Raw genomic sequence first — 21626 nt, 5'->3', positions numbered from 1 at the left:
ACCCCTAAACAGAACCTGGAATAGCAGAGCCATAGAAAGATGGGCTGGAACACTCTTTTGATTCAGGAGACTTAGAGAATCAGCAAATAAGGTCTATATCACTCAGGCAAAAGGGTAGCACAATCCAGGATAGGAGCAATACCAGCAAGCCTGCAGCTGGCTGAATCTTAACAAACCAGAGGAGGACCTGAACCCCAGAGCAGTGGAGTGTTCAGCAAAGGCCAACACCAGGACCGCCTCATGACATAGCACCACCAAGAGAACCAGCATATTCCAGTTCAGAAAACCACCACACGCTCTTATGCAGCCCCACGCAGTCAGGAGACTTTTAATAGGGGGACCTCCTTGTCTTTTAACACATCACTAGGTGAGTAGGCACCTTCCATCTCCTGGCCTTTCCTGAGCTTTGAGCACCAGTTGGGCAGCCATCCTCCAACAGCAGGCCTCTATGTGCTCCAGTACAACACGGTGGAAATGCAGAAAAAACCCACCTAGCCTCAGCACACCACCTAGCACTAGACACCACCACTAGGACCTCAGCTTAGCACCAGGTAAGCTGCCAGATGCCTACAGACTCTAGCTGTCAACACCTGCATCCCCAGAACACAAAATCAACGACAAGGCCCCTGGACCTCAGAACAAGAAGCTTAGGACAATGCCCCCTGTGCTCCAGCAGGAGAGCTCAACTTTAAAAGCCACAAAATAAGCCAAAAAATTAGCAAATAGCAAAAGTGAACACTGACCATAAACTGATTCTATAGGGACAGGGAAGATCAAAACACAAGCACAGAAGAGGTCAACACTGTCAATATACCGATAGCTGAAAACACAAAGAGGAATACAAACTGGTCTCAAGCTAAAAAAAAAAAAAGCCTTCTAGGAAGAGAAAAATAAGAAGAATTTAAAAGTGAAATAAGAAAAGTAGAAGAAAAATTGGGGAAAAAAATAAGAGACATGCAAGAAAGAGCCAACAGCTTGGAAATTTAAGGACAAAATTTTGACAGTTCCAAACAATTCCTGATAAAGTAGAACTTGACAAATGGAAAAGGTGGTACACAAGCTAACTGATGAAAACAATTCGATGAAAACTAGAATGAGCAAGTGGGAGCTAATGACTTTATGAGACATCAAGAATCAGTCAAACAAAATCAAAAAAATGAAAAAAAATAGAAGAAAATATAAAATACCTCATTGGAAAACCAACTAACCTGGAAAATAGATCCAGGAGAGATAATTTAATAGTTACTGGTCTACCTAAAAGTCATCATCAATCAAAGAGCCTGGATAGCAGCTTTCAGGAAATTATTAAGGAAAACTGCCTTTAAGTCCTAGAACCAAAGGGTAAAATAGTCATTGAAAGAATCCACTGATCACCTCCTGAAATAGATCCCCAAATAAAGACTCAAGGAATATCATAGAAAAATTGCAGAATTATCAGGTAAGGGAGAGAATACTGCAAGCAGCAAGAAAGAAACAATTTAAATATCATGGAACCACTGTTAGGATTATGTAAGAATTAGCAGTTTCTACATTAAAGAATTAAAGTGCCTGGAAAATGATATTCCATAAAGCAAAGAAGATTAGGTTATGGAAAAGAATAAACTATCTAGCCAATTTGAACATGATCTTTCAGGGGAAAGATAGACATTCAGTGATATGGGGAATTTTCAAGCATTCTTGATTGAAAAAAAAACAAACTGAACGGAAAAAAAACAATCTTCAAAGACAATATTCAAGAGAAGCATAAGAATGTAAACAGGAAAGAAAAAAAAAGATCATTCAATAAAATTCAACTATTTACACCCTTATTCAGGAAGATGATAAATGTAACTCTTGAAAACTATATCTTTATTGTGGCATTTGGAAGGGGTATTCATAGACAGAGGATGTGGGTACAAGTTGACTTTGATGTGATGTTAAAAAATCTAATTAAGTATTGGAAAGTGATTGTATTGGGAAAAGAGGAAATGGGGAGTCAGAATAGGGTAAATTACCTAACAAGAAGAAACACAAAGACCTATTACATTAGAGGGAAAAAGGGGGGGGGAGTGAACGTTGTTTGAACCTTAGTCTTACTGGATTTGGCTCAAAAAGGGGAAAAAAATGCACGTTCATTTGGTTATAGAAACATATCACACTCTAGAGAGAGGTAGAAGGAAAAAGGGAAAATCAAATGGAGGGGGCCAACTGAAGAGAGAGGAGTTTAAGGGAGGCAGTGGTCAGAGTCAAAACAATGATGAGGAGGAAAAGGTTGAAAGGGAAGAGAAAAATGTGAATTGGGGTGTGTGAATATAGGACAGAGAGAAAGACACAGTAATCATATCTGGGAATTTGAATGGGATGAACTTTCTGATAAAAGGGAAGTGGATAGCAGAATGGAATAAAAATCATAAAGCTATAATATCTTGCTTGCAAGAAACATATTTGAAGCAGAGAGATACACACAGAGAAAGGTAAAAGGCTGGAGGAGAATATATTATGGGTCAGCTGAAGTAAAATAAAAAGGGTAGCAATTTTGATCTCAGATAAAGTGCAAAAAAAGATACATTTGAAAGAGATAAAGAAGGAACCTACATTTTACTAAAAGGTATCATAGTCAATGAAGTAATACCAATACTGAACATACAAGCACGAAGCGTTATAGCATCCAAATTCTTAGAGAAGTTAAGTGAGTTACAGAAAGAAATAGACAACAAAACTGTATTAGTGGGGGACCCCAACCTCTCCCTCTCAGAACTAGATAAATCTAAACATAAAATGAACAAGAAGGATGTTAATGAGTTGAATAGAGTATTATAAAAGTTAATTTGGTAGACCTCTGTAAAATATTGAATTTTAATGGGCAGGAATATACTTTGTCTCAGCTGTAAATGGCACTTACACAAAAATTGACCATGTACTAGGGCATACAAACCTCACAATCCAATCAGAAAGGTAGAAATATTAAATGCATACTTTTCAGATCTTGATACAATAAAAAGTACATGCTATAATTGGCCATGAAAAGACAGAATAAAATTGAGTAGAAATTAAATAATCTAATCCAAAAGAATGTGCATCAAAAAAAGTCATAGAAATAATCAATAATTTCATCCAAGAAAATAACAATAATGAGACAACATACCAAAACTTATGGGATGCAGCCAAAGAGTTTCTTAGGTGAAATTTTATGTATCTAAATATTTACATGAATAAAATAGAGAAAGAAGGGATTAATGAGTTGGACATGCAACTTAAAAAGCCAGAAAAAGAACAAATTAAAAATCGCCAATTAAATACCAAACCAGATATTCAAAAAATCAAAGGAAAGAATAACACATTTTAAATTAAGAAAACCATTGAACTAATTAATAAAACTAAGAGCTGGTTTTATGAAAAAAATAGATAAACCTTTAGTTAATTTGATTAAAAAGATGAAAGAAAGCAATTAACAGTATCAAAAATGAAAGTGGTAAATGTACAAACAATGAAGAGGAGCTTAAAACAACAATTAAGAGCTATTTTGCCCAACTGTATGCCAATAAATATAACATTCTAGGTGATATGGGATAACAAAAAGATATAAATTGCCCAGATTAGCAGAAGAAGAAATAAAATATTTGAATAACATCATTTCATAAAAAAAAAAAAATTGAAGAAGCCTTCAATGAAATCCCAAAGAAAACATCTGGAGGAAATGGATTCACAAGTGAATTCTAACAAATATCAATATCTATATCAATATCTATATCTATCTAAATATCTATTTCTATATATAAACAATTTCAATACCTTTAAAGTATTTGGAACAACAGGCAAAAAATGAATCCTACCAAATCATTTTAAAAAAATAGGCTGCTGAACCCTAAGCTGGGAAGAGAAGAAAGAAAATTGTGGACCAATTGCCCTAATGAAGACAGAAGCAAAATTTTTAAACAAAATATTACCAAAGAGATTACAGCAAGTAATCAGGGGTGGTTCAATATTTGAAAAACTATCAGCATAATTGACCATATCACAAATTAAACTAACAGAAACCATATAATCTATTCATATTTGAATAGATTGATATCAAATTAATAGAATAAGAAAAAGCTTTTGGGAAAAAACAATACTCATTCTTATTAAAAACACTAGAGAGCATGGAAATCAATGGAGTTTTCCTTGAAATGATAGCTAGTATCTATCTCAAAAGTCAACAAGCATTATATGTAATGGGGATAAGCTAGAATATTTTCAATAAGATAAATCATCGGCCTTTCTATATACTGCTAACAAATCCAAACAGCAAGAGATAGAAAGAAAAATTCCATTTAAAGTTTCTATAGATAATATAAAATATTTGGAATTCAACTTGCCAAAACAAAACCAGCAACTATATGAATACAGTAGAAACCACTTTTCACATAAATAAAGGCAGATTGAAGTAATTGGAAAAATATCAATTGTTCATGGGTAGGCCAAGCTAATATATTAAAAATGACAATTCTACCTCAACTAATTTACATATTCAGTTCCATACCAAACTACCAAAAATATATCTAGAGCTTGAAAAATTGATAGCAAGATTCATCCAGAAGAACAAAAGTTTCAGAATATTATGAAAACAAAATGAAGTGAAGGTGGCCTAGCCATACCACATCTTGAATTATATTATAAAGCAGCAATCATCAGAACTGCTTGCTACTGGATAGGAAATGAAGTTGTAGATCAGTGAAATAGGGTTGCTGTATAAGGCACTGTAGTCAATGACTATAATAATGTACTGTTTGATAAACACAGTCTCCAGCTTCTGGGATAAAAACGCACTATTTGACAAAAATGACTGGAAAACTGGAAAACAATATGGCAGAAACAAGGCATAGAACAACATCTTTCACTGTATACCAAGATAAAGTCAAAATAGATGCATGGTTTAGACATAAAGGGTGAAATTTTAAGGAAATCAGAAGAGCAAAGAATAGTTTACATGCCAGATCTACAGAGAATGGAAGAATTTATGACAAAACAAGAGATAGAGGACATTATGGAATGCAAAATAGATTATTTTGCTTACATTAAGTTAAAAAGGTTTTGCACAAATGAAGCCAATGCAATTTGATACAGGTTATACATGTGTAGTCATGCAAAACACTTCCATAAGTCATGTTGTGTGTGTATATATACATATGTATATGTATACACACACACACACACAGATTTCATTTACATGTATGTATTTATGTATATGTGTATATATGTATGTATATGTACATACACACACACACACACATATATTCTATCCAACTACCCTAATACTAAGAAAGGTCTCGTGAGTTACAAATATCATCTTTCAATGTAGGAATATGAATATTTAATGTAAGGTAAGTCTTATTATTTCTCGTTCCTGTTTATCTTTTAATGCTTCTCTTGAGTCTTGTCTTGAAAGTCAAATTTTCTATACAGTCTTTTCATCAAGAATGCTTGAAAGTTCTCTATTTCATTGAATGTCTATTTTTGCTCTGAAGGGGCAAATACTAAATTTTGCTGGGTAGGTGATTCTTGGTGTTAATCCTAAATCCTTTGGCCTCTGGAATATCATATTCCAAGCCCTCCAGTCCTTTAATATAGAAGCTGCTAATCTTGTGTTATCCTGATAGTGTTTCCACAAAGCTTGAATTCATTCTTTTTGGCTGCTTTCAATATTTTGTCCTTCACCTAGGAACATTGGAATTTGACTACAATATTCATAGGAATTTTCCTTTGGGGATCTCTTTCAGGAGGTTGGTGGATTCTTTCAATTTCTATTTTACCCTATAATTCTAGAATATCAGGGCAGTTTTCCTTGATAATTTCTTGAAAGATGATGTCTAGGCTCTTTATTTGATCATGGCTTTCAGATAGTTCAGTAATTTTTAAGTGATCTCTCCTGTATCTATTTTTCAAGTCAGTTGTTTTTCCAATGAGGTTTTTCACATTGTTCCCCTTTTTTTCATTCTGTTGGCTTTGTTTTATAATTTCTTGATTTCTCATAGAGTCCTCAGCTTTCTTTAGCTTCATTCTAATTTTTAAGGAATTATTTTCTTCAGTGAGTTCTTTGACCTCATTTTTCATTTGGCTAATTCTGGGATTTAGGGATTTCTCCTCATTGGCTTTTTGGACTTCTTTTGCCCTTTCGGTTAGTCTATTTTTTAAGGTGTTATTTGCTTTTGCATTTTTGGGGTCTCCTTGAGAAAACAGTTGACTCATTTTTCATGATTTTCTTACATCACTCTAATTTTTTTCCAAATTTTTCCCCTAATTCTTTAACTTGCTTTTCAAAATCATTTTTAATCTCTTCCATTGCCTGAAACTGATTTATGTTTTTCTTGAAGGCTTTGGATGTAGGTGCTTTGACTCTGTTGTCTTCCTGTAGTTGCATGTTTTGGTCTTCTTTGTTACCTAAGTAAGATTCAATAGTCTGAGCTTTTTTTTTTCCTACTATTTGCTCACGTTTCCAGCCAATTACTTGACTTTCAAACTCCTTCTTAAATTATGGGTCAGCTTCCCCTGTAGAGGGTGTACTATCCCAAACTTCAGGGTTTTTGTGCAGCTGTTTTTGGACCAACTTCTACAGACCTCTAGATTTTCAGTTCTTCCAAGGTGGTATGATCAAAGGAGAGGTGTTTACTCCTTTCCTGGCCTGTTCTCTGATCTGTGAATGACCACTAGCATTCTTTTCTCCCTTGGAAGTGGGAGGAGGATTCTCTCAGCACCACTGCCATACAATTGTTTATAAATAGCAAGCCACTTAAATTTTCTTTTTCTTAGTTTTATCAAAGATAAAATAGGGATACTAAAAGTACCTATCTTACCACATTTCCTTGTACAGAATAAAGAATGTAAATATATTTATTCTTTTCCTTTCTCCGTCCTCTAAGCAGGCAAATTATAGTCTGTAAATTTATAATCCTACAGATTTAACTGTGTGGCACTGAGAAGTTAAAGGAACTGCACATGAACATAACTAGAAGGTGTTCCATATAAGACTTTATGTCTTAATGACTCTTTGATCCACTATGACCCGCAGCCATAACAAAATATTGCAAATATTTTGAAAAAGAAAATACACTTATATGTTTAATTTGTAATTTTGAAAAAATAATGGTAATATTTTGAGTTTTATGTGGGCCCACTTGAAAATCAGTGGAATATACTAAAATTTTCCAACTAAATTTTGTGACTTAATAAAAATTAATTTAAACAATATTGTCATTTCCATTGTGTAACAATATATTGCATACTGGGAGTTCTCCTTATGTAAGAAAAGGACACATTTTGAAATATTTCCATAAACTCTGCCTTCAGATTTTTTCCCAAAGAACAGTGACTAGAAGCTTACTGCTAGTAGTTGTCAGAGTGATGGAAGAATGGAGCCAGAGCTACAGAAAAAAAACAATCCATACAAAATGATTTATTCTTTATTTAAAGTTTCACAAATTCTGGGCTTTGAAGCTTGCATTTTTCAACATACAGATGACCTTTAAACTGAGTAGTGAAATCTGCTGTTGTAATTGTGCTCTTGTGCTGACTGTGGTTGTTGATTTTATTTTTTTTTCTTGATAAAGCCTTAAAAACATTTCAAAGTTACAGTCATTGATATCATTTTGTGGCCTCAAGAAATTGTGCTCAGGGAGGTTACATGAAAAGTTAAATAGAGAAATGAAACAATCGCTAAGGTAATACAGTATGAAAATCTCTCATCTGAACTATCCAGAAGGATCAGATCTAAAGACACAGATTTAAGAGTCACCTAGAGAGATGAATAAGAGCTGAAACTATGAGAGTAAAGAGGTTTCCATATAATGGAAGAGTAATAATTGAGAAGAGAAAAGCAACATCTTAAATAACAGCTTCAGTCAGGGAGAGGATGAGGAACTGAAGTCAACTAAAGAGACAAGAAAGGAGCAATTAGGATAATGGGGAAAAGCATTAACAGAACCAGCAGAATGAATTGTTTACTACCTAGACAGAAATAGTACCCAGTAGGAAAGGAAAGTCAACAATGTCAAATGTAATAGAGAGGTCTAGAAAAATGAAGATAGAAAAAATGACACTAAATTTGGGAGTAAAAAAAATAGAATACTGATTTATTAGAAAATACAATATTATTTCTATAATTAAAAAAATAAAAACATCGCTAGGTCACGCCTCTGAATATACTGATGTGAATTTCCCAAACTCAGAAAATTTGTTAATGGATATATTTGAAATGATGCCTAGTCCTTGTAGTTCCCAGGCCAGTAATTTTTATTCTATATTTCAACATCTCACAATGTAGCTAATTTTTAAAAGACTCATTTAAATTCAGATTTTGTCATATAGAAGGAAAAAAAATTGAAGTTTCTCATTTAAAATATTTAATGAAAAACAAAATGAAAGAAAAATCCCAGAAGTTTTTGGAATTTCAAAATCATTGCACATTCATCAGTTTCTAATGCTATGCAACATAATCGTGAGTACTTGCAGATTTTGATTATAATGTGTGGATTGAGGTACATACAAACTAGGCAGAGTTCACTTCTAAACCAGGTAGATATTTGTGGCTCTCATGGGGAGGAATGTATAGGGAGACACTGAGTTAAGAATGAAACACTGTAGAAACCTAAAAGGTCTTTGAACAATCGAGAGTATCACCTTTAATTTAGAGTCTAATAACTATCTTCTCCAAACCTGATTGACTAGGAGTTCAATTTTACTTCTGCTACTGGGTTGTAGAAATTTTTAGATTGCATTGACCTTAGATGGAACCCCAAATTTCAAACTTTAAAAAATAAAAAGGAATTTGGAAGATGCTTGGAAAATCAACGTCTGCTTTGTAAGTTCCTTGGCTGCAATAAGTGATACATAGTAAAAATTCATGCTGTTTTTCTAATAGTACTATTTTACTTGCTACATATGAGCACTAGCATCTGGGAGGTTATAACCTTTTGCATGAATTTCGTGTTTTTAACAGCCTCTTCAGAACAGCCTCATTAAAAATTTCTTTATGTAGCAATGTTTGATATTGGTATTTATTCTTAGTTCTTTGTGAAGTATATTAATTGGATGATTTCACACTAATCAAAACTGTTTGCCAAGGGGCAGATAGGTGGTACAGTGGATAGAGCACTCAGGAGGACCTGAGTTCAAATCCAGCCTCAAACACATAACACTTACTAGCTGCATGACCCTGGACACACTTTGCCTAGCCCCTCCCCCCAAAAAACAAAAAAAAACTGTTTGCCAAATAGTTATTTTCAGGTATTTCAAATGGGTTTTCCAATTTTGTCTTTTGTGCTATCTCTGTTGTTCTGAATTGATGGATTCCAAAAGATAGAATACACACACACACACACACACACACACACACACATATGCATATATAAACAAAAAAAAAAACATTCACTTTTTCATTCCTGCTCCTTAATATTTTTGATTCATGACTGAAGATGTACATTCTGTATCATTTTACATTTCAGATAGTAAAACAGTACAAGATTAATTGATTCTTTTTTAAAAAATTTCTTACAGCAGAAACAGTAATTTGTTGGAGTCAGATGACTGTGTAAAAATTAACCACAGATGTTTATTATTATGTGGGTCTTTTGTTAAGTTACTTAACTGATTTGTGCATTGATTTTTCTCTTCTTTGAAAAATAAGGACTAGGTGGTTTGTGAAGTCCTTTCCAGCTCTATACCTATGATCCAAATGTAATTAGGCTTTGGGCAGACTAATAATTATTCAAGAAGAGAGAGGGGGAAAATTTCTAGAGCCTAGATGCATGAATTTTTGGGAACCTTGGTATAAACAGAATGTTCATTTCCCTCACCTGGAAGAGAATTTACCCTCATTAGAACTTGGGGGGGGGATACAAGATGTTGGAGGAAAAGCAGTGACTTGCTTGAGCTTTCCCCCAAACCCCTCCAAATACCTATAAAAAATGGCTCTAAACAAATTCTAGAGCAGCAGAATCCACAAAAAGACAGAGTGAAACAAATTTTAAGCCCAAAACAGCTTGCATGGTTGCTTGGGAAGTTATATCGCACTGGGCAGAGAGAGGAAGGGATTTCAGAGTGGGTGCGCAAGGAAAACAGACCCCACTGAACGTGGAACAGGCCTCAGAGGAATGAATTATGGGCATCTGTGGCAGTTTCCAGACTTCTCAACTCACGAACACCAAAGACAACTTAGAAGGTCAGTGGGAAAGGTCTGTGACTGCGGAGAGAGAGAGAAGAGTAGTTCTGGCCCTAATCCCTGATTATGACTTTAGGGCAGTGGCTGACTCTGGGAGCTTCCAGCCCACAGATGGAAGGAGAATAGAGTGCCAGATCACAGGGGGACTGCAGCAATCTCTTTGCCAGTGCTGAGGCAGGAGTCTCGGGCTTTGATCTTGCTTGCATCAGGGTCACAGTTCTGGGGCACGCTCCTAGGTTGAGGAGGAGTGCTGGCATGTTGGAATTTGTAGTGGTGCTGCAGAGAAAATCCTCCTCACAGTTCCAAGGCAGAAAAGAGTGCTTGTGGTCACTCATAGACCAGAGCACAAGCCAGGAAATGAGTAAACATCTCACACCTTATCATATCACCTTTGAAGAAATTAAAATTTCCATGTCTAGAAATATCACTGAAAACAGCTGAACAAAACCCCTGAAGCTTGGGACAATACATTCTCCACACTGGAAGTGGACCCATACTTTAACAAAGAGTTTAAAACTCAAGTAATTGGCTGGGATCATGACCGAGCCTCACAAAAAAAAAGGCAGACAGTAGAATCTTTCCCTGGTAACAAAGCAGATCAAAATCTTCAACCAGAAGAAGACAACAAAGTCAAAGCTCCTGTATCCAAAGCCTCCAAGAAAGATATGAATCAGTAGCAGGCCATGGAAGAGCTCAAAAAGGATTTTGAGAAACAAGTAAGAGAAGTAGAGGAAAAAGTGGGAAAAGAAATGAGAGTGATGCAAGAAAATAATGAAAAACAAGTCCACAGGTTGCTAAAGGAGACCCAAAAAAAATACTGAAGAAAATAACACCTTAAAAAGTAGCTTAACCCAAATGGCAAAAGAGGTAGAAAATCCAATGAGGAAAAGAATGCCTTCAAAAGCAAAATTGGCCAAGTGGAAAAAGAAGTCCAAAAGCTTATTGAGGAAAATAGTTCCTTAGAAATTAGAATAGAGTAATTGGAAGCCAGTTAGTTTATGAAAAATCAAGATATTGTAAAACAAATCCAAAAGAACAAAAAAATAGAAAATAATGTGAAATATCTCATTGGAAAAATAACTGACCTGGAAAATAGATCCAGGAGAGGTAATTTAAAAATTATTGGACTATCTGAAAGCCATGATAAAAAAAAAGACCCTAAACATAATCTTTCAAGAAATTATCAAGGAAAATTGCCCTGATAGTTTAGAACCAGAGGGTAAAATAGAAATTGAAATAATCCACCAATCACCTCCTGAAAGAGATTCCCAAAGGAAGACTTCTAGGAATATTGTATCCAAATTCCAGAGTTCTCAGGTCAAGGATAAAATATTGCAAGCAGCCAGAAAGAAATAACTCAAGTATTGTGGAAACACAATCAGAATAACACAAGATTTAGCAGCTTCTATGTTAAGGGACCACAGGGCATGGAATATAATATTCCAGAGGGCAAAGGAGATAGGATTACAACCACGAATCACCTATCCAGCTAAACTGAGTGTAATCTTTCAGGGGGAAAATGGTCTTTGAGTGAAATAAAGGACTTTCAAGCATTCTTGATGAAAAGACCAGAGCTGAATATAAAATTTGACTTTCAAATACAAGACTCAAGTGAAACATGAAGAGAGAGCCAGGAAAAAGAAATCATAAGAGATTTATTTAGGTTGAACCATTTACACTCCTACATGGAAAGATAATATTTGTAACTCGTGAGACCATTGTCCATATTAGGGTAGTTGGGGAATGGGGGTAAATTATATATGTATGTAGGTAGGTAGATAGATAGATAGATAGATAGATAGATAGATAGATAGATAGATAGATAGATAGATAGGATAGACAGATAGATAGGTAGGTAGGTAGTTAGGTAGACAGATATCTGAACAATAAAATTAAGGAGTGAGTGATGATTATACTGGGAGAAGGAGAAAAGTAGATGTAGAATGGGGTAAATTATCTCATATAAAACAGAAAAGAAAAGACTTTTACATTGGAGGGGGAGTGGGGAAGGTGAGTGGGAATGAGTGAATCTTATTCTCATAGGATTTGGCTTAAGGAGGGAATAACAAACCCACTTAATTGGGTATGGAAATCTATCTTACCCTACAGGAAAATGGGAGGGGAGTGTGAAGGGGACAAGAGAGCAGGGGGATGATAGAGGGGAGGGCACATTTGGAGAGGTGGTATTCAAAAGCAAACTCTTCTTAGGAAGGACAGCGTCAAAAGAGAGAATAGAATAAATGAGGGGCAGGATAGGATGAAGGGAAATATACTTTAAAAAAAAAACATGACTACTATGGAAGTGTTTTGCATAACTACACATATACAACCTGTATTGAGTTACTTGCCTTTTCAATGAGGGTGAATGGGGAGGGGAAAAGGGAGAAAATTTGGAACCTAAAGTTTTGAAAACACAAGCTAAAAAAAATTGTTGTCACATGCAACTGGGAAATAAGAAATACAGAAAATGGTGTATAAAAATGTCTCCTGCCCTACAGGAAACTAGATGGGTGAAGGAGATAAGAGAAGTGGGAGAGAAAGAAGGGAAGGCAGAATAAGCGAAGGGGTATTCAGAATGCATGCCATGTCAGGGTAGGGGATCAGGCGAGATGGGGAGAAAATTTTGAACTTAAAATGCTGTGGAAATGAATGTTGAAAACTAAAAATAAATAAATTTTTAAAAGAAGAGGAAAAAAACAAACAAATCAATGGATATTCCAGTAACTGTGCACCTTCAGTGAACACCACACATTTTGCTGGCAGGACCCAGCAGAATCTGACAAATACACAACATGTTGGAAACAATAATGAAAATATATATGCATAAATAAATAAATTTATACATATATATAGACACACACATTCATACACACACATACATATAGTATACACATGTAAAATTTGCATATGCTTGTATATGTATATATATGTAGCATGCATATGTACATATATATGTTTTATGTAATACTTTTGCATTTACTTTCCATTTATACTCCTATATTCATATATAAGAAGTAGCTACATGACAATAAATAGAGTAACAGGCCTAGAGTCAGGAAAGCTCATCTTTCTGAGTTCAAATATGGCCTCAAATGCTAGCTATGGGACTCTGGCCAAGTCACTTAACCCTGTTTGCCTCAGTTTCCTCATCTATAAAATGAGATGAAAAAAGAAATGGAAAATCACTCCAGTACCTTTGCCAAGATATCCTGAAAGAGTTTCACAAAGAATCCAACATGACTGAAAAATGACTGAACAACAACAACCAGATACAAAAAGAGAAGTGTATAGAGGGTAAGGAATTATATATGCCCTGACTTATTTTTATCATTGATAGGAGAACATCAAAGTATTTGGTGTTCTAATGTGAATGCAGAGCTTCAAAGGATGGATGATAAAGAATTAAATGATCAAAAAAAAACTTGGGAACATACATCTCAGGCTATAGAATTTTGGTATAGTAAGAGAATGCTGTAGAATACACTAATGCAAAGGACAAAGAGAGGAAGAGGAAAAGGTAGAGGGAGAAGAAGAGATAGGCAGAAAAGGAAAGACAGAGAGACAGAAAGAACAGGACTATAGATTATACCCCTGTGCTTTTGAGTCGTAGAGTTAAGTGGCTGAAATAAGGAAGCATGATGAAAACAAGAGCTCAGCCCTGAGACAACTAGCCTGAGACAAATTTGCTCTCCTTTCACCCTCATTCTTTTGAAGTTGGTCTGTTTCTGGTGAAAAGTGAAGGAAGAATAAGAAACTGGAACTTCCCCAGAGGGGGAAGTGGAAAATTTTGGCTATTTGCTGACCAGAAATGACCATAATCCAAAGACAAGAATTAGAAGAGAGAATGCATACCTCTTCTCTTCCTTTTCATTTCCAACTTTCAATAATTGAACCTTGAAAAAATGTGCCAACTAGTTTCATTGTAATATAATAATCTTAGATGTCTTACCTAGCATAGTAGATATATCTGGATCAGTGTGTATATGTCTATGCATATGAACACGATTATTCAACTATGTAAAACTATATGTTTTTATTCATCTAGTTTTCATTTAAATTACTTTTTAAAGACCAGTTGATGTTTAATAAAAATTTAATAATTAAAACACTAAAACAATTTTACATTTATTGTATTAAGGAAAAAAAAATAATAGAATTCCTTGCTAAAAGTATAAAGCGTTTCTTATGTTATTCTCTTTTACAGAATTTTGGACCACTGAACAAGAGATAGGTTTTGGTTTGATAAATAAGAGACTACCCTGAAGAGAACAATAAATATAGTGAATTTTCTGGTGCTCATGATGTATAAGAATATAATTGAGGAATCAAAGATAATTGCCCTGAAAAAGACTCGGAAAGGACATTGGGGAGATATGAAAACATGAAAGCTATCTTGAAGTTAATGTTCTGCTATACATTTTCTCTGTGACTTGGAAAGTTTCCTAAGCCACTGAGATATCAAATGACTTGGCAATATATATCAGTCAATATATTTCAGAGGGAGGATTTTAACCCATCTTTTTGACTCTAAGGCTGGCTTTGTGCCACTGTGTCACAATGCTTCTCAAAAAATAATGTTAATGAACAAAATAGTGATTTATGACTTTTTGATAGACTAAGGTTCCAGAAGAGATTGTTTTCTTGGGGTGTACTTGGCGTAGTTATGCAGCAATCGTTATAAGATCATTGAATTTGGATACAGAAAGGACTTTAGGAACAAACAATTACAACTTACTTTACAGAAGAAGAGACTGAGGGGAAAAATTTATTTTGCTTTTCTTAGATTTTGTTTCAATCAGTGAAAGGCAGCCTTTTATCTTTTCCATCCCCAGAGCAGTACAGAGACATATAATCTAGCAAAAACAATTATTTTCTCCAAGTCACAGAGATAATAACTAGCAGATTTGGAATCACTCCAGATTCACTGCTTTTTCCACTGAATCAGACAATTTTTCAGAAAAGTATCCTATTGTGCCAAATAGTTCATATGACAGTCCAGAAAGATACAACTACACATTCCTTAGAACTCTGAATCAAAGATCCAAATCTTAGATTTTGTGGAAAACAACATTTAACTCAAAAGATATACTGAAAGTAAGGAAATGGATGAAGAAAACATAAAACAGCTTCACCAAAAAGAGATGGATGTGGGTTATGAATCATTTGGGTTGCACACATGTAAATCTGTGTAAGGAAAATTATAATTGGTCCCAAATGGCTCGACTGTCTTCAATCAGGTAAAACTTATCCAATGTGGATGTAAAATTCAGTTGATTTATGCAATCTGTATGACATCAACTGACTGATTCTTTTGGGGTAAAATAAGGCCAGTCATATCTAGAGCAATTTAACTTAATTTTTCAGTTTTAATCAGATGTTTATCATCATGTCAGCAAAGCCATAATATTTTTTGAGTTTGCAATTTTACAGATAAGAAAAGTGTGCTATTAACACATTCTTTCTGTTTTTCTTAATTCTTATACATTTACGATGCATGTATGCATCCTTAAAATGTAGCAGGATGATGATTATGCAACTACCTAGTGAAGTAGTTAGCTTTAATACTGAATATGAGACTACAATAAGGTTGTCTCCTGATTTAGTGTTGTATTTATTGAGTGGCTCATGTTAGAGAGAAGAAAGCTCAAAAACTCCTATTTAGGAATTCTGTTAGAATTAGGCTACTCATTATGCGCCAATGAAATGCAATTTTGTCTTGGATTCAATATTAGCTCAAAATTCAACCATCTTGCACATTAGGATGCCTTAGTCAATATATCGCACAATGTGTCCTTCCATTGTTTTAAGTCTCTGGTTTAGACAGTATGGCTTAAATTATTTTAACCTTTGCAGTTGTATGTGTAACAATAAAAATCTAGGCCTAGGGAGCGAGGCACTAGTTTATGTCCTTCTCCACTGGGGGACCCTCTTTGGTTATAGACCCATTTGTGACCCTGCAGATTAGGTTCAGTACTCTCCTTTTTCTAGTTTTTTTTTTACACCTTAGGAAAACTGCTTAAAGCTTAGGTTTGGCTTATGTCTAGGATCTCCTTACAAAGAAAGGGAAGTAGATAGGTATTCAAAGTACAATACAAATGCAGTATAGGATAAAAATTTATTTCTTCTATGTAAAAGAAATGGTAAATAAGACTTTCAAGCACAAACTGATGAAAAACAAAATATAATCTTAAAGGAGCAGCAGAAACAACCTATAACTACTATTATACTGTCCCAGAAGACTCACTAAGCTTTTGATGGTCATTTGGTCCTTCACTCTGCCTCATGAGAGCAGGAGGGGTTTGTGGTGCCAAGACAGTGAAAAAGAAGAAAATTTATATGCTTTCTAATTCAACTCTTAATCATGTGTGTCATAAAGCATTTATAACTGTATTTAAAACTATAAAAGCATAAAGTAGTGAATGCATGTTTATTTTTCACAGTGGCACTGAACTGTCACTAAAATCCTTTTCTTTTGGCAAGTCAGGCCAGGGATTTGGCTCATCCTCATCTTCCAATAATTGACTATATTCCTGTGCAAGAAGTCCTGACCTCTGAGGCTACAGGACTTGAATCAAGACTAGATACATACCTTTCAAGATTTTTTTTTTAAATCGCTGATGATCAAGCAAAGAAACAAAAAGTAGGAGAGGTAGTTGTGGTTTTAAGTTCTAGTCTCAAGGTAATCCAGGCAGGATATGTCATTTTACCCCCATGTGCTCATGATTGCCATATGACTCAGCAGGGGGTAAGTGTAGGGGATGTGGGAGGACACATCACCAGGGAGAACAGGGCACCAGTTCCCTTCCCTTATGACATGTGTCTTCCCTTCTTCATGGCATGTGACAACTAACTCCTCCAGAAAGTTAGTTGACATATTTCATGAGGAGTTGATTAGAGAAAATAGAAATTGTCTTCTTTTTCACTGACCTGGAACAATAAACCCTTCCTGCCCTCACCAGGCAGGGTGAAGGACTAAGTGACCATAAAAAATTCATTGAGTTGATGCAAGCATTGGTCCATTTAGTGTTGGGAGGTCATTTAGGTTAGTATACCAGGAAGGGAATAAAAGAACCTAGTGTACGTGCTATGGAATGATGCCCATGGACCTATTCCTATATATCCTCTATGGGAGTACAACTCCTGTTGCACATGGGTCACTATTCTTCATATAATATGAATCTGATAAAAATAACATCATTGTTCCGATGCTGTTTGAGTTGGTTTTCACCTAAATACATATATGTCATGTTAGTATAGATTTATTGCATTACACAGAAACTTGACATAAAGAAGACAAGCTTCTACAATTTATAAGTCAAGACTGATATACATAGCTCTTGGCTAGGAAGTCCATTTGGTTAAAAAATAATGTTTTTAAAGCAAAGCTCATGAAGTTAAGTGATCCCACACAGAACAAGTGAGCTTTGTTCCATTAGGTTCTGTGCCACAGACTACTCCACCTCCAAGCCAGTATTCATAAAAGATATCAAAGTAAAGAAGGTGTAATCAATGCAAACATAGAGGACTGGGATTCATTATTTAGTGCTTGTGGCATAATACAAGGGGTCAGGAAAACATGTATACATATGTGTGTATACACACTCATATATACATATATACATGTATGCACAGATACATGCACATATATATGCATAAATGTATACATATACACATACATACAAAGAATAATCATTATGATGGTAACCATCAAGTTGTTTAAGGAATTTTCAGGTCCCCTTAAAATTTACTAAAGCACAAAGATGACTTTATGCTTTAGTAAATGTTAATTCAATGGTGTGTAGGTTGGATTTCCTCTATCCCGATTCTGTCTGAGCCCAGTGAGCTCTTATAGGAAACTCTTCCTCAGCTTTTCCAGGATTGATAGCTCCAGAATTTTTTATACAATACCTTACCCTACTTTAAACATTTGAGTTCAGATTGTTATACTTTTATGGGAAAGCATGTAACAATATTTTTTCATATCATTGCAAACGGATAATATATTTGAATAAACTATTTCTACAGCTACAGACAACCTTCATTTCTTTTTACTAGGCTTCCTCATTATTACTGTCCAGTTCTCTTGACTTTCAACTCTGTTTGTTCATAATAAATAAATAATTCCTGAGTAGAGAAGGGAAAAATAATTGTCTTTACTTTCTGATTAGCCACCATTGGCTGAATTCCCTGCTTGTTAACATCTGTAAAGGAAAGGATATTCTAAAAGCCTTTTCCAACACCTATTGCTGTAGAGTAAAAAAAAAAAAATCCTTCCCAAGTCTGACCTCTCACCTGTTCTTTTGATGGGGCCAACAAAAACTTTAACTGCTACAATAATTTCCATAGTGTCTAGTCTTTATAATCCTATAACATCTTTTTATGTGTATAATGGGGAGCTGGCACATGAACAGAGTACATCAGCATGCTTAGCTAATCCAAATTCTCCACGTGCTTGCTTCAGGAAAGCAATGATATATAACTGATGGGTATTGGAGAGACTGTGGAGTATTCTACATGGTCAGGTGTAAAAGGAATCATAGACAATGAAGTAATATCATTATAAACATATATGCACCAAATTTTTTAGCATCCAGATTCTGAGTGAAGTTAATGGAGTTATAAGAAGAAATAGACAGGAAAACTACAGTGGTTCAGAAATTTAAACACCCTGTCTCTCAACTATATAAATCTAACAACAAAATAAAGAAGAAAAAAGTTAAGGAAGTGAACATTTTTTTTTTAAAGTTAGGTATGGTAGACCTTTGGAGAAAATTAAACGGGAATAAGAAGGAAAATACCTTTTTCTCGGCAGTACATAGAATGTACACAAGAATTGACCACGTACTAGGGCATAAAAACCTCACATTTCAATGCAGAAAGGCAGACATATTAAACATATCCTTTTCAGATCATGATGTAATAAAAATTACATGTAATAAAGGGATATGGAATGATAGACTAAAAAAATGGAAACTAAATAATCTAATCCTAAAGAATGAATGGGTCAAACAACAAATCACAGAAACAATCAATAACTTCATCCAAGAAAAAAAGACAGTAATGAGACAACATTATAAAACTTACAGGATGCAGCAAAAGCAGTTCTTGAGGGAAATTTTATATGTGTAAATATTTACATGAACAAAATAAAGAAAGAGAAAATTAATGAATTGGGCATACAATTAAAAAATTTAGAAAAAGAACAAATTAAAAAGCCCCAATGAAATATCAAATTAGAGATAGTGAAAACCAAAGGAGAGATTAATAAAACTGAAATTAAAAAAAAAACTGTTGAACTAATAAATAAAACTAAGGGCTAGTCTTATTGTTGTTGTTGTTGTTTTCTTTCATATTTACTTTTGAAGGCCTATCTTGAGTCTTGCATTTCAAGATCAAATTTTCAGTTGAGCTCTGGTCTTTTCATCAAGAAGCTTTGAAAGTCCCCTATTTCATTGAATGTCCATCTCTCACCCCCTGAAAGTTTATGCTCATTGCAAACTCCTTTGTCTTATGGGATATCATATTCTATGGTTTCCAATCTTTTAATGTAGAAGGTGCTAATCTCTGTGTAATACTGACTGTGGTTTCATGATATTTACATTGTTTCCTTTTGGCTGCTTAGAGAATTTTGTCCTTGACTTGACAATTCTGTAATTTGACTACAATTTCAATTTGGGAATCTCTCTCAAGAGGGGTGGATTCTTTTGATGACTATTTTACCCTATAGTTCTAGGATCTCAGGGCGGTTTTCCTTGACGATTTCTTGGAAGACACTATCCAAGCTCCTTTTTCCATCATGGCTTTCAGGTAGACCAATAATTCTTAGATTACCTCTTCAGTATAATATTTTCCATGTCACTTGTTTTTCCAATGTGGTATTTCCATGTTCATTTTCTTTCCATTCTTTTGATTTTGTTTGACTTATTGTTGCTGTTCCATAGAGTCATTAACTTCTATGTGTCCAATTCTAGCTTTTACTGAGTTTTATTAAACTAGATTTTGTACCTCCTTTGCACTTCCCCCACTTTACTCTTTATGGGGTTCTTCTCTTCAGTAAGTTGTGCCTTCTTTCTCATTTGACCAATTTTACATTTTAAGGAATTGTTTTCTTCTGCAGACTTTGGATATGGGATACTCAGCAATAATACAAGCTATACACAAAGAGCAAATTGAATCCATTTGTCAGTTATATTAGCTGATTTTTTTTTATTTTCTAATTACTTCTAGTGCTTTCTGTCCATTTTGTAGATTTTGCTTCTTTTGACATTTCCCATTGCAGCCACTCTATCATGGTCATAAAAAGATTCAGAATGACTTCACTTAGAATGGAATATGATTTTAATCATGTACAAGGAGAGGTACCTGATATCTAGTTTCTGTAGCTAAAAAATTTTTCATTTAGTAGCAATTTTAATGTTTTTAAAGTAAAAAAGCTTAATTGTTTTTTTCTTTAAAGAAGCAAAATGCAAACTTTCTCTTCTGGGAGCGAAGATGATGGAGTAAAAAGGTAGTCACTTTCACATTTCTGTATCAACCTCTGAAAACCCAGAAAATATCACCCCAGAAAAAACCGTGGAACAGCTGAACCAAAAGAAACCTTGGGAGCAACAGAGTAGGAGCCCAGCGTCCCTTTAGGACAAAAGGAAGAGATCCTGGTGACTTGGCATTCTACAGCAAACCACTCTTCCAGTGCCTCAGCAAAAATAAGGGAAGCAGCACCACAAAGGGCCAGGCAGATAAGCACCCTACAGCATTCATCTGAAAGGAGCTGAAGAAAGCAACCTACATTCCTAATAAAGTTCCAGCCTTACTGATTCCAGCCCAAGACCAGGTAAGTTGTCAGAACCCTACAGCCTCCAACTGCCAACCAGGAGGAGATCGTGAAGCCCAGGTGGTAGAACAGGCAAACACCGACACCTGGACCTCTGAATGCCTCAGTGAGGGCGGAGGAACTGGTGGAAACCAGCTCAGAAAACCACCAGGTGCCCTGTCATTCTACAGCAATGGAGCCTCCAAGTGCCTCAGCAGAGCTAAGGGAGGCAGCACTGCAAGGGGCCTCAGGCAGATAAACATCCTGAAGCATTCATCTGAAAGGAGCTGAAGAAAGCTAAAGGAAAGGAAAAGCAGGCAACCTAGAATTGCCTCAAAGTTCCAGCCTAGCTGATTCCAGCCCACACCACAGATAAGCTGCCAGAACCCTACAGCCTACAATGCCAACATAAGGGGCCCCAGCACAAAAGCCAGTGAACAAGACCTAGGCTCTCAATATAAGAAGGTTGGGTAAGTGCCATCTACTCCCCAACAGCACAGCTCAATCTCTTTAACAGCCAAGGAATAAAGAAACACAATGAGAAAAAAAACACCATAGAGTCATATTATGAGAAGAGTGAAGATCAAGAGAGAAAATCTGAAAAGAACATCATTGTCAATAAACCCACATCCGCAACCTCAA

The sequence above is a fragment of the Phascolarctos cinereus genome, unplaced genomic scaffold (assembly GCF_003287225.1).
Source record: "Phascolarctos cinereus isolate Bilbo 61053 unplaced genomic scaffold, phaCin_HiC Scaffold_7;HRSCAF=346, whole genome shotgun sequence".
Lineage (NCBI taxonomy): Eukaryota > Metazoa > Chordata > Mammalia > Diprotodontia > Phascolarctidae > Phascolarctos > Phascolarctos cinereus.
Note: the sequence above shows the minus strand (reverse complement) of the source record.